This window comes from Paramormyrops kingsleyae, chromosome 4 (assembly GCF_048594095.1).
Source record: "Paramormyrops kingsleyae isolate MSU_618 chromosome 4, PKINGS_0.4, whole genome shotgun sequence".
NCBI classification, from domain to species: Eukaryota; Metazoa; Chordata; class Actinopteri; order Osteoglossiformes; family Mormyridae; genus Paramormyrops; species Paramormyrops kingsleyae.
Window position 1 is genome coordinate 29,974,359 of NC_132800.1, and position 21,049 is coordinate 29,995,407.

The following is a 21,049-nucleotide window of genomic DNA, read 5'->3' on the forward strand; positions in this document are numbered from 1 at the left end:
TCCAGGTTAATTACACCAGAAGCAGCTGGTTAATTGACATCGACGCTGAGTGACATTATTATCCAAGTGCATCCCGCTTTACGTTAAATAAAACTGCAGAATGTAAATGTCAACTGGGGGGAAAAAATATCAGAGGTGGAGAGATTCAAGCAGGCCTGCCTTTCCCTGTCTAGGGCCTGACCTTGTTCTTGAATTTGCATGTTCCCTGAAGTTTTAAGGCCTTGCGCAAAGAGCGAACCAATTAGCAAACCTGGGGGCTTGATGATGCTGGATTACCGAAGTCATTAAGTGCTTGTTTAGATTTGTAAATGTTGTGTCACCCCCTGATGATCATCGCAGCTGGTTTGGAAGGAGGCCAACGAGGTCGCCTGATGGGGAAAGCGGAGGGGCGCTGCAGGCCGCCTCAGGCCACAGTATCGAGCATCAAGTGCAGGAGCAACAAGCAGGTAAGCGCCTACGAATACTTCCCGCAAAGACGGTCTGCTCTAAATGAGCCCATTAAGTCTCCCTTTCTCAACTTCCACAAACTTCATTAATATGTTCGAGTTATTGCGCATTAACTGGTCACGCCACATTATCTTTGATGGGGCCGAGTGTGGATATGGGGAACGGGAGCCGCAGATGTAGTGCCTGCATTCCGTGGCCGAGCACCGGCACATAAATTAAAGAGATTAAGCTACGTACAGGAAACATAAACTTAAAGATCTAAGTGCAAGTGCGGCACAGAAATCTCCAAAGGAAAACCCAAAATAGCCTGGTGAAATCTCAAGAAAGGGGGCCGATTTCTCTTAATAAATAAACTGTATGTTTTTTTTATGCTGATGTCATTTCCTTTTTTAGAATGGAATTTGTGTTCTAACATCTTCTCGCTTCTACAAAATAAAAAAGGAATTCCAGCAAATGAGCCATTTTTATTCAGTTTCTTAGTCCCTCTGCAGTACACTTTCTACCAGCTGCATACATACATGCATATTGGCAAATATACAATAAAAACAACCATTAGTGTTAACAATGTGAAAAGATATCAATTTAAACACTAGTGAGTAAGATTATGAATATGGTTTTTGTCTCTGATAGGTTGACAGTCTCTGGATTTCTCGAAATGTTACATCCCATGTGTGATTGTAGCAGTTAATCGTTTTTGTGCCACAACACCAAATATTAAAAACTGACATTTTGTCTTCATCCATTATTAGTGGGATTTGGACTTAATTAAGCACTAAATTACTCGATCAAATGTCTCTGATGAGACTGCAAAAATCCTGCAAGTGTTAAACATTGTGTTGCATATGAAGTTATACACGAAAGGAGAATGTTCACCCTATTGATATTAAATTCTGAAAACAACCATATGGTGAGGTAAATATTGCTATTTTTGTAATCTGCTGGATTCACTTTTTATTTTTTGAATGCATACGTGGCTATCGCTGATGATATGCCACATAATCAGTGACATAAACAGTCTGTCCGTGGTGCCCTTTGCATTGGCACAGATCGCGGGTTCCTCAGGCTCTGCATTGGATATGTGGTTATGGGAAGACGGGAATCAATATACATCCATCAAGCAATCACGCATTATTATGGCTGACAAGAGCCGTTTTAATACCTGTGTCTGCATAAGATGATATAAAACCTAAAGTGGTTATATCTAAAGTGAGTAGAGTAACTGCATTTTATTATCATTACACTGAGATGCACGGAGTAACACTGCAGAATTGCAGTGTAATAGCGTAAACAATGCACAGCTATTATGGGATGTATCCCAGCTAATAGCTCAATATGTGCCTGTTTTCACTGTATTTCTTGCTAATGGCTGGCAGTTCCATTATCACGGCCGTCAGAAAAGGTGTTAACATGACACGTGAAAGGCACATTAACCTTAACAGGATGCTGGGTTTTTTTTTTCTAGCTGGTCACATGGGACCAGCAACAGACAAAGTCTTGGTCCTGATGGCTGGTCGTCGCGTTGAAATCTGACCACATAACTTGGCGTCAGGTTTCTGCCTGTGGTGCTTAGTCAGACATTAAATTTACGTTGCAGCACACAATTAGCAGCTGTGACGCTCAGCCCGGGGACTTTCCCATCCCTGCCCCTGTTTCTGCAGTTTTTATCGGCAGTTCAGGGCTGCTTGCGTCAGGACAACGTGGTGAGGGGGGGGGGGGGGGGGGGCGGACCGGCGATGAAGGTGAGTCATATTTGTTTGAAAGCCGATTAGCGGCTTGTGTCGGCTATGAAGGAGGTCTGAGAGTCAGCACTTTGGCAGGTCAGTTTTCCAGATAATATGAGTGAACTGACAGAGTTAGCAACAGTAGTAAGCAAAAGAACACTTAACGGGATTGTCACACAACAACATCAAGTTACGGCTTCAAAATCTGCGAACTAATTCAGAACTAATTCAGCATCTCTCTCATTAAGCCCCAACAAAAACTGTACTTTGTGAGGTTCACAAAGCCGGAATTGCTGGCTGGGCTGCCATTTGGAAACCACGTGGACTGGCCAGAGCATGACGACACGTAACTCCATGTAGGGAGCAGGAGACGTCAGGCCCAGAGCGACGGGGGAAGCGTTGCAGCCTGGTCAGCCACCGTCCACCCTCTCTCCTACACCCAGATGCCTTGATGTTTGCAGAACGTCAGAGGATTGTGGGACATGGTCCATGATGGTGTGGTTAGCCGTCTCTTGGCAGTCATTAGGCTGATGGTTGCTTGTGTGGCCATTTGCTAGCCGCTGACGAGGTAACAGGGACACACTGGTATTATCTCCTTGGTTTCTTCATGATGACCTCACACACACTGTTAAACAGATCAAAGTCAAACTCCTCCCTCAGCTTCATGTCACCTGATCTAAACACCATTACGTTTTTATTACCAGTTAGTTCTGGAGGACAGTATGAAGTAGATTGTTCTGAATTCGAAGTGCGACCCTATCTCATGAAGTGTTCATGCCATATCCTCTGCCAGACTTCACACAGACACAGAAATACCTGCTTTAACTTTTTTGTTTCTGGTAGGTTTTACATTCCATTTATAAAAATGTTTTTGTTTTTCTTCTTAACCATCACAGAGAACAAAATGATATCAATATGTAATATAAAGGTTTAAAAAGCATCTGATTGACGAAACATGATTATCAAAATAAGCAGAAAATAATAACAATAATCTGATTCTTTTCATGATGTTTAGATGTGTAATTATCTGCTGCCTGGGCAATATAATTGCGTTGAGCAGCAGGTCCAGGTGAAGACCAGATGCAGTGTAATTCACAATAATTTTGTGAAATTTTCAGCAGTATCTCTGGCCCTATAATCAACAAATTGCCAAGTTATTTATCTTATACGCTTTTTTTTTTTTGCTCGATTGAAGAAATTCTCATTTCAAACGACAGCATATTTCTCCTGTGCCTTCTCTGTACACAATAACTAATGTGCGATTCCCAGCATTCCCGGCGGTCGTGGGCATCTCACTGGAAGTTGGGCATTCAAATTTTGTTGTATCTACAATGACAATAGAGATATATTCTATTCTATTCTAAAATGTAACCACTTAAAAGAAAGAATAGTAATGGGAAATGCAAACAAGCAAGCAAAAGGAGATATTGTTCATGTTGTGTGCTTTATGCATTAATATTATTTGCTACTACTAATTGTACATAATAGAATAATAATAATAATAATACATTTAATTTATGAAGTACTTTGCACTAGAACAAAATCTCAAAGTACTGATATAGTTAAAATAAGATAATCAAATGTTTATGTTTGGACAGTTACAGGTAAGTAAAAATCCCTAAAAACTGTTAAAAAAAACTTGCCAAGTTACCACATACTACCGGCGGAAGAAAAAGATTAAGTTAGAATTGACTCCATGATGGTGGTCTTGCTACGCGAAGGCCTGACTTGCTGGCGGGGACCACAACAAGGCGGGGCCACATTTTCCCTTTATTGACTTTTGCAGGTGTTTGTCTTCAATGGACCCTGTTCTTACATAGTGTGGCAAACAAATCAATACCCTGCAGCGGGTCCAAAGAGTGGATGTGACAGGCCTGATCCTCGTCACGCCGCGGCCCGCCAGATCACCGGACGGTGATTTATACTCCTGCTTCGCTGTTCTACATGCCCCCGCTTGGGAAAGTCTAGGTTCATCCGTCTGACCCGCTGAGCGGGTATTGATCAGCACTTATTTAATGAGTTAGTGAGATAATCTGCCAAATAAATATTAGGCACCACTGTAGTCGTAAATGGGGGGGATTTTTTGTCGGAAAAAGGTGTCCCTTTATTTGGCGTGTGAGCATAGCCTTTAAATGTCTCTGAAATAAGGAGTTGGCAGCCCCACAGCTGGGCCCAGCAGTTGTACATGTTGGCCCCTGCAGGGGCTAAGCTGTCGTACCCTAGAGTGGCAAGCCTAATTCCATGCGCCCCTAAACATGATGGGGCTCTGCGGATGTGTGCAGCGTACGGTTGTAGGCCGCGTGAGTTAGGGGGCACCTGTGAATAAAAACATCTGCTTAGCAACAGAATAATGCCACGCATCCCCCCCCCCCCCCGGCCACCACAGGCTCAGTAAGAGTCAGATTCTGTTGCAGCTGCGTGTTTGTGTTCTGATTGCAGGCACACGGATCCCGTTGGTATAAGAAGCGCTGCCACCGCAAGGCAGCCGTCACCACGACCCCCCCCCCCCCCCGCAGGGTCTGCCCGTCTCCGAACGCCTCCCCGGCGGGGGGGCTTCGACATCTGCTGGTCCAGGACGCGGCTGCTGTCAGCCACCAGAGTGGGGGCTCGCCGGAGCAGTTGGCAGCATGGCCGCCAGCCAGCTTGTTACCATCTGTGTGCCTGACATTTCCCCACTAATTAACAGCGGGGTTAATTGTTCCGGCGGGTTGAAATGGAGTGTCTAACATCACCCAGGGGAGATGCGGCGGAACGGCGGGGCGGCGGGGGGGGGGGAGGCGCTCGCTCCTCTGCTGCCGCTGCGAGCCGCGGACGGCTTCTCAGCAGGCGAGAGACGGGCGCTCCCTCCTCTCCGCGAATTACGCCACGCCGCGCACGGCACCCCGGGCTCAGAAAGGCAGGCAGGCCTCCGGCCCGGGGCGAAGACAGGCCGGCGGGCCGCAGATTGGCCTTGGTGAAGGGGGCGTCTGACGGCCGTTACGTGGCCAGCGAGCAGCTTTTGCGTACACAATGCGCCGTCTCATTCTGCTGTGCCCATGTGGGGACCAGCTAGCTAGCTAAGGTACGGTAAACACTGACGTAACATACTAGGGGCATCATTAATAAATACACTCTGTTTACAGATAGTTACAGGTAAGTAAACTAAAAAACTGTAAAGAAAACTCAAGTTATCATACTACTTCTGGAAGAAAAAGATTAACCTAGCGGTTGAGGGTCTCTCTTTAGGTAATTAATTTTATAACAAACATATATACATTTTAAATGTAATTTGTTTCTCAGGGCAGTTTGAGAGTAATACGATCCTTTGTCTGTGCGCTTTTACTGCTTCAGAAAGCCGAGACGAGGGAATCGAAGTCAGACAAAATGAAGCAGCCCCTTCTTACTACTACTATAATAATGTTGCTTGTTTGCAGCTGCTAGGATCTGCGTTGCTGGGCTGTGCGCCGCGCATTAAGCCCTGCACTCTGTGCGTTAAGCCCTGCGCTCTGTGTGAGCCGCTGCATTCTGCCCCAGAGGCTGTGTGGTTTAGCTCATCGCCCGTCGCATTTCTTATTGCAGGTTGTTTTCCTTTGACAAATTCGAAAGGGTTTGTAAAGTGCAGGGTTGGTACAAAGGTGAGATGCAGGCCACACCGTTTCAGTATGATATATATTTATCTTGAAACAATGTGTAACCCAAGGGCAAAAAGCACACTTTGCATGGAGTGAAAAACATATAAACAATGTATTTATGCAGTCAAAGAAAAACTGTGCAAAAACAGCTGATTACTGCACTTGCATATTTAAGTAAAAATGCAGTATTGATTAATCAATAACAGGATATGAAAAATCCCTAACCTCTAAATGTTTAAAAGCAGCGAGAAAGAAATTCATATAACTCTTAATTTTGAAAAAGGAAACTTTTTTTTCTCTGAAAATATATGTATATATTTCAGTTAAAATAGTGAAACAGTACTTCTGTTTTCCACAATGGCCCAAGAAAAATAACTGCAATTACAGGGTGCATTTATCACACTAAAATGCGTTTCTGACTACAGCCGTCATCACAAGTTACTAACAGTTTGATTGATGCTGTAGTTATCTTCTGTGTGTGTGTGTGTGTGTGTGTGTGGAGAGAGTACAGGGGTGTGACACAGGTACATATCTGAGTACAGAATGTCTCTGGCTTTTCGCACTCAGAGGTTTGTTGAAGACATTTTCTGTAGAAAAGCACCAGCACTTTAGCAAGAGCGAAAACGCCTGTTGATCAGAGTCTGTGCATAAGCAGAGCAGCAAAGCGGCATGTGAAGGCACAAAGGCTTCTGTCCAGCGTGAATCCAACAGCAAGAGCCGTGTCTGTGAAGCGAGCGTGCGAGTGAGCGCACCAGGGGCCGGACATGAGCGTGCGAGTGAGCGCACCAGGGGCCGTACGCCGGGCATGAGCGTGCGAGTGAGCGCACCAGGGGCCGGATGCGGGCATGAGCGTGCGAGTGAGCGCACCAGGGGCCGGATGCCGGGCATGAGCGTGCGAGTGAGCGCACCAGGGGCCGGACGCCCGGGCATGAGCGTGCGAGTGAGCGCACCAGGGGCCGGACGCCGGGCATGAGCGTGGTCGATTCACTTAAATAAGACTCGTCTCCTCTGTGGTTGCATAAATTCAGCAACAGGTTTTATGCATTAGGCAGAAAAGTGATTAAATGAATATGAAAGATGGGGGGGGGGGGTCCTGCTAGAGTAGATGAGATGGCCTGCGGTACCCTTGAAGATGGCATTCAAGCGGAGTGATTCATCTCGCTGAAGAAGGACTATCTCAGCTGCTTCATTAGAATCCGCCAGGTGAGCCCGAAACAGGAGCCATTGTCTGCATCTTCCGATTCTGAGGCTCCAAAGAACCTTGATGTTTCCATTGCAGTTTTCCTTTGGTGCCAATGGTCTGGATCGCCATGGTCTTCCCTGGACTCCCTGGTCTGCCCTGGACTCCCTGGTCTGCCCTGGACTCCCTGGTCTGCCCTGGACTCCCTGGTCTGCCCTGGACCTCCCAGGTCTGCCCTGATCTGATGCTAACATGTTTAGCATTTAGAATGCTGAGTTTATCCCCTCTCTGTCCTTCAATAGCATCTCATTTTAAAACCCATTTCAATGAATTATTTTGCCACAGGGCTTTAAAATTTCTGTCATTTCGCCGTGTGGAATGATGTTTTTGTGCCGTTTTGATTTCAATAAAAATACCACACGCTCTCCATCATGCAAGTACGCATTTCCTCAATTTCCTGAATCCCTGCAATGTATCTGATGACAGCAAATGATTCCCACAGAATTAATATTATATCATTGAAAAAATGCATTTGTCAGGTTTTTGTTATGTGTTTATTGTTATATGCTGTTGTTTTCATAGCTGTAAGGCAATTAAGTGTGATGTTGCGGCTGATATCCCTGATTTTCCTGCTCTAACCTAGAGCAAATTATGATTAATCATGAAATGCATCGCTGACATAAACCAGCCACAAAAAATAACAATAACAACTTCGTATTTGGTCTAGTCGTTTTGGAAAAAAAATCTCATTTGCTTTTTTTTTATATATATATATATAACAATGTTTTAATTTCTTGACTGCAGGTTGTTTTGATATTAGGTACTACGTTAGTGTCCCATATCACGAAGGAGGAAGCGGGATGTTTGCTGTCCTTTAGTAGCTCCTTTGAATTGAAATGGGGAACATTGACATTCTTCATTTTTGCTCACAGTATGACAAGTGTTTTTTTCCACGTTTGCTTATTCTCTCCTCTGCGACTAGGCCCCGATGGCCTCTGACTTAGCGGAAAACGCTCCTGCGGGCGTTAAGATCGAAAGCTCTGGGTAGAGAGTCCGAGAAAGTGCCGCAGACGGGCGGCTGTTACGGATGCCAGGATCCGGTGGACTTTTGGTGAGACGGGCTTTCGGTGAGACGGGCTTTCGGTGACACGGCTGTTAGCATGGGGTTTAGCGCGGTGATGAATGTTTCCCTCGCCCGGCCTCCCGCACACACTCCCATTCTGGATCAGTGAATTTTAATTGAAAACATGCCAGCAACACAATGGATTAAATTGAATAAATAGTACTTATCCATAACAAGGAGCATAATTAAAAATGCAAATTGTCAAATAATACTATTAACCTCCACGGAACATTTGGGGCTCTTGACAGCTTTTGTGCTTGAATTTAATCTGCACATGTGTTGTGATCAAAGGGAGGAAATTTGCATGTAGTTGTTGACATTTTGCCAAGGATGTGAAGTGGTTAGCGCATAAATTAGCCTCCCGTATTAGCGCTTCTGAAGGCTTCCTTATATTGGCACTGCACGTTAAAGTGTGATGTTCTCAGGGATCCGGCTCCTGATATACGTATTTATGTGTGTGTGTGTGTGTGTGTGTGTGTATACACAGTAGATGCATGTATATTTATATATAGGTATATATGAATATGTGTATATACATGTATACAATCAAATAAGGATTTTGATTTCACAAAGAGTATTGTGTGGTGATTATACCCTATCATTAGTAAGTGGGGAATCCTGGATGTGAAATATAGCCCCTGCTGTTAGGTAGTAGAAAATGAAAAATGTGCGATTCTTCCGTGTTATAACGAAAACACCGGGATGATCAGCTGTGCCAGTCCTGTCAGGTGTGTCTGGCATATGCCTTCGACTGAAACTGCCTGAAACTGTGCCTCCGCCCACTGGTCTTGGTGTCTGGGCCCTCAGCAGTCCTAAGAGACGGGGGACCTGGATGTTCCGACGCTGTGCGGTAAGTATGTTCAGCTAAATTCCACTTGAAGCCAAATGAAGTTCGCTTGACATCAAAAGGAATATCATTATCACAAGGAATATATATATTGCGTATGTAATTATTTAGGTTTATTTAATTTATTTTTTTAATTATTCGTATCGTTCAGGGACTTGTTTGTTACATTTCATTGTACCTTCAATAAAACTTCATCCTGAGGGAAATTATTACCTTATGTTCAAAGACAATAAAAGCATCTATTCTATTCTATTCTATTCATGCTTCCATCTTCCATAACCAGGGTGAATCTGTAGCTTTCTTCTCAGGAGCAATTGGACATAAGCCAGGGGACACCCCGGAAGGGACGCCGGCCCGTCATGGGGCGGGGGACACCCCGGAAGGGATGCCAGTCCGTTGCTGGGTGGGGGACACCCTGGAAAGGGACGCCGGCCCGTCGCTGGGTACATCATGAGGAATAAACATCCCCTCTGTAATTTCCCAGTGACTATCTCTGAATGCATAGAATGTAAGCAAATTCCAGTGCAAATTTACCGCAGGCACATTGTTTTTAAAATGTCTTTAAGCACTGCTTTCGGGATGCAGCTCGCTGATGGTATGATGATGCAGATTAAATGTTTACAGCGTAATGTGCTAATTTGCAGGCTAAGGCACTGCTGTTAAAGCAGGCTGTTGTGCTAACTGGTTAATGTGCAACAGCGTCTTATAAGATTAAATCAAAGTCAATGGAGAACATTCAGGAAAGCAGATTTTCCTGTGGGGAATTTTTAAAAAATGTAAGCATTGATTAAATCATTGTAATCTACCTCTGCAGCTCCCGTTATGCTAGAAGGCGTCTCTGTTACCCCCTTGTAATGCGAGCGCAGTTCACTCCCACATGCTAGCATGCTAGCACGCTTTGATCCTGTTGTGGAAATGCTACCCCGACCCTGCCGAATCTACTTTGCATAAGTGTCCATTATCTATAATGGGCACTCTCTTCTGATATTTGCGTTATTTACTAGGCTTTAAAAGGGAGGAAAACTGTCCAGCCAGCGAAATGGTGGTCAGGTTCAGGAGCTTGTATGGGACAGTAACAACTTTATGGAATAATAATGAATTGGATTTGCTGGGTCAGTATTCTCTAATCCCCACTGCACCCTCAAAACGCAGCGCTCCTCCCAGTGAGAGGTGACTTTGCTGGGCGGCCGTGCCCGGCCTACCGCTGGGGCCCGTGGGCCGTCAGTGTGTGTGGGGGGGTTATTAACAGATGCCATTGGATGCCCTGTGTACAAAAGCGTGACAAACGAGGCATCCCTGGACGTTTCAAAGGAGCCATTTCTTCAGACCTTGGTTATTCTCTCCTGCTCAAATTCACTGTAGGAAACATTTTTCAAGGTAGATTGGAGGCAATTATCTCTCCAAATGGATAGAACTGTGGCCTCTTTTTCCATAATCCTTACATGAGAATCTATAGAGTATCTATAGGCTAGACCAGTCGCAGTAATGTAACCTTTTTTGCGTGTCTTTGAAGTCCTTTCAGAAACAAAGTGTTGATATGTAGGGTCACTAAATACAAATTGCTCATCTTACTTGACTTCGTCTACATGGTCACCATAGTAACCTTGGCTTCTTGGATTGTTGAATTAATAAATCATCTTAGCGATTCCCATGAAGGACAACTAAGCTCTGCTGCTGAAGGTCTTCTTATAGCTACTTCTCATTGCTTCTGAGATTCTAGCACATCAAAGAAAAAAAAAACAAAGACACAATAAATTCAACGGATTTTATGTTTTCTGGGGAATTCTGCTTGTTTTCTTGTGTGAAAATATCTGCTTTTTTCACATAATGTATTTGATTGTCTGGCTGTCGTAGTGTATCTGATGTGAGCTTAGGATTAATACTGATGAACAATCAGATGTGCTGATTGGACACCAAACAGCCAATGACAATGAAATAAACTTTCTGTCACCGTCTCCCAGTGGACCTTCAGGGGGGGGCCTTTGTGTTCTCTAAAATACAATAAACCCTCCCACATCACTACAAATGTCAGCCCATGCAATATTCATACATTCTGTGTATTTCTGACGATCATTTTCATATCAGAACTTGTAGATCTGCCATTATTAACATATTTTATGTCTCGTCAGTATAGGATTATACAAATTTTTCAGTTCGTCCTAATAAATTGTTTAGCATGTTACATTAAATAGTAAATCAGTGAAATGTAATGAAATCTTATGGCTCGTGCTATTTTATACTTTAGTGCAAACAAGGATGTTCTCTGAAAATTTTATTTAATCCCACATAAAGTTGTAAAAACAACAAATTGAAATAAATTGCAAAACAAAAGACATTCAATCACAAGATGTTAACAAAGAACATGCATATTTGTATGTATATATATATATTTTACGTGTGTGTGTGGGAGAGAGAGAGGGAAAGAGAGAGAGAATGTTGTTTATTTCATGCATCCTTCATACTGTATATGGTTCTGCGATTATATGTGTATTCTTTATAATTATTCTTTTCATGGAAAACATTAATAGGATCAAATCTATTTAATACGTCCTTTTGCTCTGTAAAGTTTGGCTAAATGTCAGATATTAGCATGTGAACTTTAGAATGCGTTTGTTTACTCAGTGACAGAGACATACACACGTGGATATTGAATCTATAAGTTGCATGGGGGGGGGGGGGTGTCAACGATTTTCTAGTGACACACCTTCTGTTGGCAGGTGTCTCCTGGCTGGCCGATTTGAATGACGGGCTCTTTAAAATCCATCGCCGACTGAGAGTCCAGCGAACAGCAGCAGATATGTAAACAGCACTCTCTGTGAGCATGACTGGCAGAGATTGTTCCGGAACAGTAAAGCCCCTGTTTGAGTCATTCTTACGCCTCACTCGCTCCTCTGAAATGCGCTCTGAAATGCACCTGTTTCATGACGAGCTGAAATGATTTCACTTGCTGTACAACATTAGTGCAAAGCACCCTTTTTTTTTTTTTTTTAATAAATATGCTTTTTGAAACTTGGCTTCACACCCCCAGGGCTGCAGGTTCGATTCCAGTCCCTGCTGACACTGTGTCTATGCGGGTTTCATCTGAATACTCCAGTTTACTAACGAAATCAAAATATATTTTATTTAGGTGTCTTTAAATTGCCGGTCCCAGCTGTCACCCCTATCCTGTGCTCCCTGGGAGAGGTTGTGGGAGAGGCTGCAGGAGAGGCTGTGACAGAGGCTGCAGGAGAGGCTGTGGGAGAGGCTGTGACAGAGGCTGCAGGGGAGGCTGTGGGAGAGGATGTGGGAGAGGCTGTGACAGAGGCTGCAGGGGAGGCTGTGACAGAGGCTGTGACAGAGGCTACGGGAGAGGATGTGGAAGAGGCTGTGGGAGAGGATGTGGAAGAGGCTACAGGGGAGGATATGGAAGAGGCTACGGGAGAGGCTGCGGGAGAGGATGTGGCACAGGCTACAGGGGAGGCTGCAGGAGAGGCTGTGGCACAGGCTGCAGGGGAGGCTGTGGGAGAGGCTGCGGCAGAGACTGCGGGAGAGGCTGCGGGAGAGGATGTGGGAGAGGCTGGATAAGCATTTATTAAATGGACACATAATAGCTACAGGTGTTTCCTATGATTACTGGTTAAGCCTTGTGTTTCTCTTTGCTACCAGAAAACACTCGTTAAAAGATGAGAATGCTGTCACCTTGGAGATGAAGAACGTCAACCAAGTTGTCAGATGTGCCATGACACGCCACACAGATCCGGCACATTCTGCTGGGTTGGTTCCATCCATGCAAGCCAGGTCTTATTCACCTGTAACAAAAAGACACATTCTTTAATAACAAACAAACAAACAAATAATAATAATAACAACAACAATAATGAAGAAGAAGAAGAATTCACATATAATTTAAGCGATATAAATTATGGGGATGAATTCCAAACCACTATGTAAAGTTACACCTTGACCTAATCAACCTTATATAGCTAATTATTATTTTTTTATTTCATTACGATAAAAATCAAATACGTCTTTAAAAGATTCATATTAGAAAATGCATGTGAGCAGGTTTAATAAATGGTAACTATTCTCTGTTTTCCTTATTGATATGGTATTTTATTTTTACATTTGTGTCGAAACTGCTGGTGTTTAATTAGATTTGTGTGTTTTCACTGTGTTTCCAATACCTTTTATTGGCTGTGAACTGAAGGTTCAGGCCAAGCACTTGTTTGTTTAGCTGCATTATAAAACCGCTGTAATTACCACACTCCTTATGGCCTTCAGTTTTAATTGATCCGGGATTTAATCAGCCCTAGCGTTGTTGCGGGCCGGCGCTCTGTGCTCGGTGGCGACAGGGGCCACGTCCGAGGCGACCGGGAGGCGCGGGAAGTCCGAAACGTGTGCGAGTTTGAGAAGGGGCACCACGACGTGTCACTGGGCCTCCTATCGCAAAGCTGCTGATTAATGGCCCTAATTAAGGAGTGAAATCAAGCATGTGAAGACAGGGGGACTGTTTCAGGTACCCCCCCCCCCCCATCCATCTTAATCGCAGTTTTTTTCTTTCCTGTGCATCCTAGCTGGAGGACAACCCAGATGGGCCCCAGGTGTGTGGGGGGTGCAGTGTCAGAGTCACGCCAACGGCGCCCAAGTCCCAGCTGAGACGGGCCTCGGCGGTCAGGTCACGTGATCTGACCGCCGCAGCTGCGAGGGCATTGGGCCGTCCCGGCGCCGGCTTCCCCGCGGCCCTCGCCGCTTGCTGTCTCGTGTACCGCCGCTGCCTCTGGCAGAGTCACACAATTAGAGCAGACAGGTGCGCCGGGGCTGACAACGTGCGTTACCGTTACCGGGGAGAGGGGAAACAGAAGAAACAGCGGGGGGAGGGAGAGAGAGAGACAGGAGATGAGGGCTACGTGTGTTTCTCGTGGGTGGACTGGGTGTGATGTTCGATGTCAGTCCCTGCGATTTGCTGTCATAATATCACATGTGAGATTACAGTGTGGCAAACAGTCATGGTCACACAGGCGGCATGCAAAGCCAGCCCAGGCTACTTGATGGAACGAACTGTGTGGAAGTGGCCCGCTTTTTAAAAGTAATTATTATCTTTGTGGTAGTAGGTTACACAACTTCTGGGCCTGAATTTTAGTCATTTATACAGCTGGATAGTTACTGAGCCAATTCCAGGTTAAGTACCTTGCACGGGGGCGGAAGGATGCCCCCCCCCGGGACTTTAACAGACATCCATCTAGTCATATGCTCACTGTTTTCTGCTGTGACACCTGAACAGACTGTTTTGCATGTGAGCAATAATCTCTCAGGATGAAAATCACCGCCCTTTAACAGAAGTGAGGAGTTACAGGCAGAAAGCAGGACAGCCGATGGGCCCGACTGATAAATAATAAAACAGTCATTTGAATTCTGTAACTTGTACAAGCTTGTCATGACGGCCGTATTTTAATTTCCCGTCCCCTGCAATCGCATATATGGGGGGGGCTTCAGGCTCAGGGCCGCGCGACTTCGCGCATCGTACCCCGTCAACATTTTAATAACTTTCGTTTGTACGATTATTTCAGCGTCCGGATCCGCCGATTGATTTTTTCCACGAGTCCGTAAGTGGCGGCGCGTTGTATTGGGCGAGCTGTTTGCATCCAAAAGAAATCAAAGTTAAATGGGTCATCTATCATCAGAATTTGCGTCCGGGTGGCTTGTCTGAGCTTCGCCGTGATTTATGATGGGAGCCGAGGGAGTCACCCACGCGCCTTTCCCACCTTTATCGCGCCTCGCCGGGTCAATTAGACACGTATAAATACTGCGACGGCTTCGCCACATGGTTGTATCGCCGAAGACCATCGGGTTTTATGCTCCGTCCAGCCCCATATCAACAGCATCTAGTGAAATCACTCTGCATATTTTTAATTATTAATTATTAAGAGTGCATTTTCCCCAGAATATTGTTTTCAGTTTTTTCTGCTATTTATTAAACATTTTTTTCTAAATAGCTTACATCTGCGTTTTTATGGCTTTTAGCATGGCGGTAACGTTGACTTTGCTGGTTTCACTGCATATTAAGTACAATAGTAAAATAATGCGAGCGGAAAAATGATTCAAAATCTTTTAAGTGCATCAATTTTAAGTGGGTATGAATATTAAGCAGTTGAATGCCTTCATTTGCTTTGAGGACATTGAATAATTATATCTGTGTTCATAAATGTATTGGATTTATTGTGCCTGTATGTAGGAACTAAATTTCAGTCACCTTGACTGTCCTACACGTACCACAATAATCAGTTGACTACGATTGTTATGCTGGGAACTGGATAATCAGTCTGGATGCCCCCCCCCTTTTTTTTAACAAGGACATATATGTCAAGTCAGAAAACATGCCGCACAATTGATTGGGCTATAAAAATGAAAAGAAACAAAAGTTGCGGCGGCTCATGTGGCCGCCTTCTCCCCGCTCCGGAGACGTCTGCTCTCGGCGGCTATCATGCAGAGAAGCACCGGGAGCCGGAAATAACGCGGAGGCGCGCTGCCGCGGGGTCCGGCCGTCCCCGTCAAAGCCGCGCATCGCAGGCATCGCGCGTGGAAATAAATCGCAGGAAGGCAGACAGCTCAGGTAAACCACGCCAGCTGTAATGTTCTCGGTGTTTCCCAGCTCCTACCTGCGGGCAATCACTAGTTTTCAAGAGTTTCGGGTGTAATTTTAAAGCAAATGCAACTAGGTTATTCTACAATCCACAAAGTAGCCAGTCTAACTTTTGGGTTTTTGAAAAAGTTATAATAATCCATCCATCCTCCGACAGATTATCCTGTATGGAGTCGTGGGGAATAACAGTATGATTATAACAAGTTTATGAAATGAATCATCAGCTTCGTTTTGGAAAAATTTATCAGACTTATAAAAAATCATTTAAATGCAATATATTCGTTAGTATCTGTCAATCTATAACAGAACTGATATTTCACATTTTGACGTGTGAAATATGAATATCTGGATTTAGTATTAAAATATATATTTATATGTAATTTGCTCTTCTGTTTCATACAGGCCTGCTGATGATCGTTTTTTTTCCTTTGGGCAGGTAACGCGCCTGCCTGTTAGACCGGGAATTTGCCGCCATTCCTGGCATTTTGCAGGTAAACGTAGCGTCTGCCTGCATGAAAGTGGGCCAGTCGGTACATAATGACCACAAATGTCGCACACTTACTGCCATTTTGCCATGTCTTTGCTGTCGAGCAGAGTTTACACAAGAACTGGATTAATCAATTCTCTAACCGCTTATCCTGGTGGGGGTTGGTGCCTTTCCCAGGCAGTATGGGGCACAGGTACATCCTGGGCGGGACGTCAGCCGATAGCAGGGCACAGACACACTGCGGGCAATTCAGAAATGTCAGCCTCATTTGCACTATGGGATGGAATCTGTGTAGCATGGGGTGAACGTGCAAACTCCACATGCACAGTGGAACTGGGTTCAAAGCCCCTGGCCTGCTATGATGCAATGGTGCCACCCAAGCTGTGTTCAAAGCCCCAGGCCTGCTATTAAACGATGGTGCCACCCAAACTGGGTTCTATTGCTCTGTACTGCTGTCAGTTTCGGGTACGCCTGGCACCTCCTCTGCGGCCTTTAATGCCATGTCTCTGCTAGAACCCTGTGCTGTGCTTCCTCTTCGCTGTAGAGAGGCACCGCAAGCGTTCATGCACATTTCCTAAAACTCTGTTCAGACATTGCATCCATTTAATGGGCTTATTTATGGGCCTGGCTTTCATAAGGTGAATGCTCTCCCTCTGACTGGAATGAAACACAGCCTTCCAACAATGCGAGCAAATTTTCTGCCTGATTTAGAACTGCAGACAGCCCCGGTCCCTGTCTGAGGCCGTCCCTAACCAGCTCTGTTACCCTATGCACAGTCACATTTCTGTACTCTCTTTCAGTCCCGCCGGTGGATATTCCAGCGATTTATATCGTCCTTCGGCTCCAAAAATGACTTAACTGCTGCCCAAATTCAGGAACCTTCGTTAGACATGAAATTCGGGTGTTCCGGCAAGAGCGCTACTGAAATGCTGCTAAAATTCAAAGTCCGCATTTTATTTCTGAAATCTTTGTAATGAAACTTACTGAGAATTGATAATAGTCGTATGAATGAACTAAAACAGTTTCTTGTTCTTAAAATGTCACGCTGCAGCCGTTCGGATCCCTAAGACAGGCCTATTCCTGCTCATTTTCGCAGAATCGGCTGCTCTATACAGTAACCAGTGTCGGATCCACCCACCAATCCCCAAGAGTGAATCTCCAGATGGCTTTGGGTTCATCACTCATGTTTTCAGATTAACGACAGTAATGAACTTTGCATTTCCGTGAAACCGAGTATCATGTCCCTGTGCTGTAGGGTATCTGAATAGGGTTTGCGAGTTCAGTCCCCACCTGTAAAAAGAATATAATTCCCTGCTTCCCTGGTACTGGCTATTAAAGACACTGTCTAGAGTGACGGCCTTTTCTCCAGCCTGAATTCCCCGCTTGGCCATCCGTAATCCCAGCCGCCACACTCCTCTCCTATCAGGGACTCCTGCAGTGAGAGCCGTTGGCAGCTGTGAAATTATCATCTTCCATAATTAGTTCACATATCCAGCAAAAAGATCAATCGAATCATTAACCTAATTACTTAATGGGTTTACTTCAGCAGTATCCCATTCTGGCTGCATTATCTAATTAAGTGCCTTGTGTTGGCGCCGGTCTTGCATGTTTAATTATCCTGCTCGCAGCTAATCATTTATACCTGTAAAAATGAAGGACAATAACTTATTATATTTCAATATGAAGAAAAAAATTAAATATAGAAGAATTGTTACATAATCTGAGTTATTCACTTACTTAGCTTTTTATGTTTTACATTTATGTTTTAGGTACTAAAAAAGGCATTGGCAATTTTATAAAATGCACCGGCGTTTTGGAATATTTGTTAAATTTGCGTAGTTTTCATGCGTACGAAATACAAGAAGAATGTAGTTACATGTGTATCGAGATGCTGGAATAGAACGACTGTATATTTAAGCAGAAGGGCAGATCTGTAAAAAGCAAAGGTCTATACAAGCTGTGTATAGCGCCTGAATATCCCGCACTGGCAGAAAGAGCCACAAATAAAGCCGTACTGGACGATGTTTAGCTGCTGCACCTGTGCCTCCATTCCTTCTGTCATGATCATCACAAATTTATAATTCACTTAAAAATTTAATTGGCGTAAATTTATTAAGACATTTTGTTTATTAAAGACAAATAGAAACAAGGCAGGGTTTTGTTTAAGAGAAATAAGAGAGCAATAGAAACAAAGCAGGGTTTTTGTCTGAATTTTTCCGCAGTTTATCGTGGTATTTTGTTTTTTTGCCAGAGAGCCAGTAGCTGTATTGATTCCCGGTTCTTCGTCAGCCGAGGACTTAGCATCGCTAAACACAATGTGTACATGGGGATGTGCACACCACATCCCGTGCGCTAACAAAATATATCCGGGAGCTGTGTTTGTCTTCAGTGCCACGACATTCGCTTTTATCGTTTTAAAATATTTATCATATAAATTAATGCCATTTGTCATGAGTGCCGAGTCGTACTTACAAACTTGGGAATTTTTAATTTGGTGTTTTAAATAAATAATGTGACTAACTCTCAAAATGAAAAAAGAGAATGTAAAATCCACATAGGTCTGTCTGGCTTTACAAATGGCTAGAACATGTGTTATATTCATAAAGTGTATGTAATATATTAATTAGTGTTGCACAAGAAATGTAGTGTTATTAGTGATTACTTGAGAGTGACTTATGAATGAATTCAATGAATGAAGCCTTTCATAATTTTTAGGTAAACTTCAATGATTTTGTGAACAACATAAAATTAATTCTTAATAGGCATTATAAATAGGAAATTGCATTGAGTACACTGCCATTTGGAATGCACTGCATGCTCAACTGCAGTTTAATTATGATGCTTATCTTTTCATGTTTTAAAATATTATTTGCTTGCTTTTTAATAGGCAGAAATAAATACCGCTTAGTAAAGGAATAGTTTATAAAATGAAGGATGCATTTTCTGTTCAGCATATTCAGCTGCACGTCTTCACAATTAGATCATGTCAATTTGAAAAAAATGTCGAATAATTATATTATTTGAACTTTAAAATTAACCAGGCACTAAATTTCATTAAGAAAAAATATGTCTCTTATGCAGTGACTTAAGACAAAAAGTGGATATGGTTTCTTAAAGTTATGACCTGATTATTGCAACTATGAAAGTAAATATTTGAAAATGTCTCCATCGAGAATGAATACTTCGGAATTTCAGAGCATTTGAATAGCATCTGATGCACATGATTACGCGCTAAAGGCCCTTCTGTAGTGTCAGTTTGGCCCAAACACGTGATGCACAGCCTAACCCCGAACAGCCTCGTAGGTAGCAGTGTCCTTTTTAGCCACGCGGTAAGTTTTCAAACCTTGAGAGGTACCGGTATTTGCACAGCATCTCGGGCTGAGCCCTGCAGTGCAGACGCAGGCTGTACGTATTTTTGCCGTGTTTCGGCTCGTCACACGGGGCCGGTGCCCCACCTGAACTCTATCGATCCGCCAGACAGTTACAAACGACCATTCAACTCCCATAATGCCGTCACCGTTACGCATCTGACGGATACGGCGATTTGTGCTGAGAAAAGCTGTAAGGGGAGCAGCACGTGCTTCGCGGAGACACCCTCCTGGTCTCTCGAATGGTCTGCCCCCCCCCCACACACACACACACCACCTGGCAGCTGAAATTCAGATGAGGGGGACAATGTCAAATGACCAGTTTGCTCACATTGTACAAGCTGACAGGAAGCGTAACAGTCATGCGCTTTGTCACAGATCTGTAAATAAAATCATAGGGGGGGAGGGGAATCAGATCATGTTTCTTCCTTTAATTTGGCACTTATTTTTGTGTTTTGGGTGTATATTTGCAGTTTTATGTCAGGGTTAGGGTGTCTGCAGTGTATTTAATGCGGTAAAGGTAGGGACGTTTCTGTAGAGGATATATCAAATCCCCCCCCCTACAGATTACCATAGCCCGTTGAGTACGATGGAACGACCACCCTCCAGGACTGAAGGGACTCGACTTTGTGTAAGGTATTTGTTTACTGGACCATGAAAAATGTATGAGCAGAGCGGGGAGCCTGGAATATGCACCATTATGCTGGCGGGATGTGAATACAGATGGTTTTCTAGCTTGGCAGTGTGTGTGTGTGTGTGTGTGTGTGTGTCAGTGTTAGAGACAATGCATGAGCCCTAGGCCTGAACGGCGGGGGAGCATGTCCAATAAGGAGGTAGGGGGCCTGACACGGTCTATGTGCCCCCCCCCCCCCAGCATCCAGCACGACACAGAGATACTAAGGCTAGCTCATCACTCAGGCATCTAGAAACGGAGGCCCCGCCCACTCCTGTGCTTTTCCTCCAATCTCTGTGCCTGCTTTCTTGTGTCATCACCCAGAATATTCTGGAAATGTCAGGTAGAAAGTCCAGTAATCGTATATCCTTCTCCAATTAGAATAAAATGTGAATTGAGTTGTTGCTCTTGATAAATCTACTGGCTGCCCTTACTATACTAAAGACTGTATCGCGTTACTATAAGAGAATACACTATTTCTTAATAGCGGTGTTATAAAACGTTCAGCATGACTACAATATACAATTTAAAACAAACACGATAATAATTGCACCAAGACCATGTAATGGGTAAGCACTTATGGAACACGGATGGGTATTATAAATAGAATTTGCTAGTTAACTTTTTTCAAAGTATGATAAGAATCATCAGAATGCAAGTTTGACCTCACGACAAATCATAATGAACATTAATGGGCAGTAGCTCTAGACGGTAACGTCAGACATGCTTCAAGCGCCCATTCTCCTCATCGCCTACACCTCGCTGTAAAATCCAGCTCTCATCCTAACCTAATTACGAATGGCACTTGTTTGTCTTACAATGACTCAGAGTTTTAGCAGAGACGCTCACGGTCTAGCCGTGTAGGTAGCGTAGAGGCGACTGACAGTGAAGCACGGTCTGCAGTAGCTGAAGCCGTGTTTTTCTCTGTCGCCATGTTGTGGGGCCTGGTGTGCATTACTCGCATGCTTTGACG

General features: G+C 44.1%; 1 protein-coding gene and 1 long non-coding RNA gene across 5 annotated transcripts in view; both read left to right on the forward strand.

Annotated features, from left to right (window-relative positions):
• The first annotated feature begins 5,036 nt into the window (after positions 1-5,036).
• LOC111834209 (uncharacterized) lies at positions 5,037-12,968 on the forward strand. 4 transcript variants are annotated; one of them, XR_002835949.2, is made up of 5 exons: positions 5,037-7,188; positions 7,942-8,932; positions 9,226-9,437; positions 11,647-11,744; positions 12,575-12,968. It is a non-coding gene; the product is annotated as an uncharacterized lncRNA (long non-coding RNA). The 4 variants fall into 4 exon arrangements; XR_002835950.2 differs by lacking the exon at positions 12,575-12,968 and having other exon boundaries at positions 7,942-8,070; positions 8,793-8,932; positions 11,647-11,896; XR_002835948.2 differs by lacking the exon at positions 12,575-12,968 and having other exon boundaries at positions 5,037-6,982; positions 7,059-7,188; positions 11,647-11,896.
• Positions 12,969-15,295: 2,327 nt separating this feature from the next.
• LOC111853789 (zinc finger C2HC domain-containing protein 1A-like) overlaps positions 15,296-21,049 on the forward strand; it is a 78,957-nt gene continuing 73,203 nt past the window's right edge. Inside the window, exons 1-2 of the mRNA XM_072711086.1 lie at positions 15,296-15,518; positions 15,985-16,039. The gene's annotated coding sequence lies outside the window, so the exon portion shown is untranslated. The remainder of the gene's footprint in view (positions 15,519-15,984; positions 16,040-21,049) is intronic.